A 2,157-nucleotide genomic window follows, 5' to 3' on the forward strand; every position below is an offset into this window, starting at 1 on the left:
CTGAAAACATTACAGGATGGAATAGGAGAAACCCTGGGTCTCCTTGGCTCAGGCCGAAATTTTCTGAATAGAGACCCGGAAACACAACAAATCAATGAAAGGCTGGACAAATGGGATTGTATAAGGTTGCAGAGCTTCTGCAGGGCAAATGACATAGCTAGCAAGATCAATAGAAAGCCCACGGACTGGGAGAAAATCTTTACTAGCCATACAACGGACAAGGGTCTCATATCTAAAATATACTTGGAACTCAAAAAATTAAACCACCCAACAACAAATCCTCAAAGAAACAACTGCCCAATAAGTAAGTGGGCGAAAGACTTAAAGAGAAGCTTCTCTGAAGAAGAAAGAAGGATGGCCAATAGACACATGAAGAAATGTTCAACATCCCTAGCCATAAAAGAAATGCAAATCAAAACAACATTGAGATATCACCTCACTCCAGTTAGAACAGCAAAAATCAAGAACTCTAACAACAACAGATGCTGGAGGGGATGTGGGCAGAAAGGAACCTTACTTCATTGTTGGTGGGAATGTAAACTTGTTCAACCACTTTGGAAAGCAGTATGGAGGTTCCTCAAAAGACTCCACATAGAGCTCCCCAACGACCCAGCAATCCCACTTTTGGGCATTTACCCAAATGATCACAAACAAGGCCACACTAAAGCTACCAGCACAACTATGTTTATTGCAGCATTATTTACCATAGCTAAGACATGGAACCAACCCAGATGCCCCTCAGTAGATGAATGGATCAAGAAGATGTGGTATATATACACAATGGAATTCTATGCCTCCATCAGAAAGAATGACATTTCCCCATTTGTTAGGAAATGGAAAGGCTTGGAAAAAATTATATTAAGTGAAGTAAGCCAGGCCCAAAGAAACATAGGTCCCATGGTTTCCCTTATTTGCAATATCTAGTATAGGTATGAGTCAAGCGGAAAAAGTCAGATAATGTGATGTTAGGAAAACAAAACCTCAAATATGTATTTTAATGTTTTTGTTTCTTTCATGCATGTGTTTCTAACGCATTTATAAGATTATTTCCTTGTTGCTTTGTATGTCCCTCCCCCACAGTGTAACCCCCCGCTTTCACTATATTTGATGTCAGTATAACATGTGGAGGAGATGGGGACAAACAAGTCGTTTAAGGATTCAGGTGGACCTGTTGCAACAATGAGAAGTACAAAATGTCATGTCAAAACCAGCTTTACAATGTCAGTGGGGGGGGAGGAGGGGTACGATTGGTTGGGAGGGAGGGGGGAGGCCGGGAAGGGAGGTGAAGGGTAAACAAAGGAGGAGGCTGCAATGCTTGGTAAGAAATTTATGCATTATCCTGCCCATGTAATTGTAACCCCTCTGTACAGTACGTTCTCAAATAAAATAAAATAAAATTAAAAAAAAAAATTCTAAATGAAAAGGACTTAAATTAGTCATTGACAAAAAAATTGCAAATGTGAGCAATCAACTGAACAACATTTTTTTTCAACTATTCACAGAATTTTAGGGAAATAAGATTATTAGCATTTTTAGGAACAATAAAGTTTCCTTGTTACAAATAGGCACCTAAGCATATAAGACTTTATAAATATTTCATCATTAACTACTAAAATTTGCAGAATACTACATTCTTCAGCAGCTTGTATACCAAAATTACAACAATACAGAGATTAACATGGCACTTGTACAAGGATGATATGAAAATTTGTGAAGTATTCAAAATTTTTCATTCTTCAGATGCAAGAAATGAAAAACAGCTATCAAAAAGTTGATTACAAAATTACAAGTGAAACAATACACCTAATTCATATAATTAAAAGTTACTTTGACTTCAGTGTATTAAATTTTCACCTTAGAAAGGCCTTTACATAGCATAACCTTTACACAACTTTTGAAATTAGACAACATTGTCGTTTTATCCCAAAGAAATATAATACTAAAAGGACCTAGGGGAAAAAAAAAGGAATCTTAAACTGTTTCTGTATGGAATGCAATCTGAAAGGACACATTAATGAACCTATATGTTATAAAACAATGTAGAATTCAATGTATTATATCTAGGAGAGAATAAAAGAGATTATGGACACTATACAAACATAGAATATAGAATATTTTAAAATATACTTTTTCAGACAAACAATGGAAATATCTTTA

The 2,157-nt window shown here is 35.9% G+C and overlaps 1 pseudogene; it reads left to right on the forward strand.

Moving 5' to 3' along the window:
• Window positions 1–1,630: 1,630 nt before the first annotated feature.
• Window positions 1,631–1,730, forward strand: LOC122101191 (annotated as a pseudogene).
• Window positions 1,731–2,157: the final 427 nt, after the last annotated feature.

Source organism: Dipodomys spectabilis, unplaced genomic scaffold (assembly GCF_019054845.1).
Source record: "Dipodomys spectabilis isolate Male_0828 unplaced genomic scaffold, ASM1905484v1 ptg000638l, whole genome shotgun sequence".
NCBI lineage: Eukaryota > Metazoa > Chordata > Mammalia > Rodentia > Heteromyidae > Dipodomys > Dipodomys spectabilis.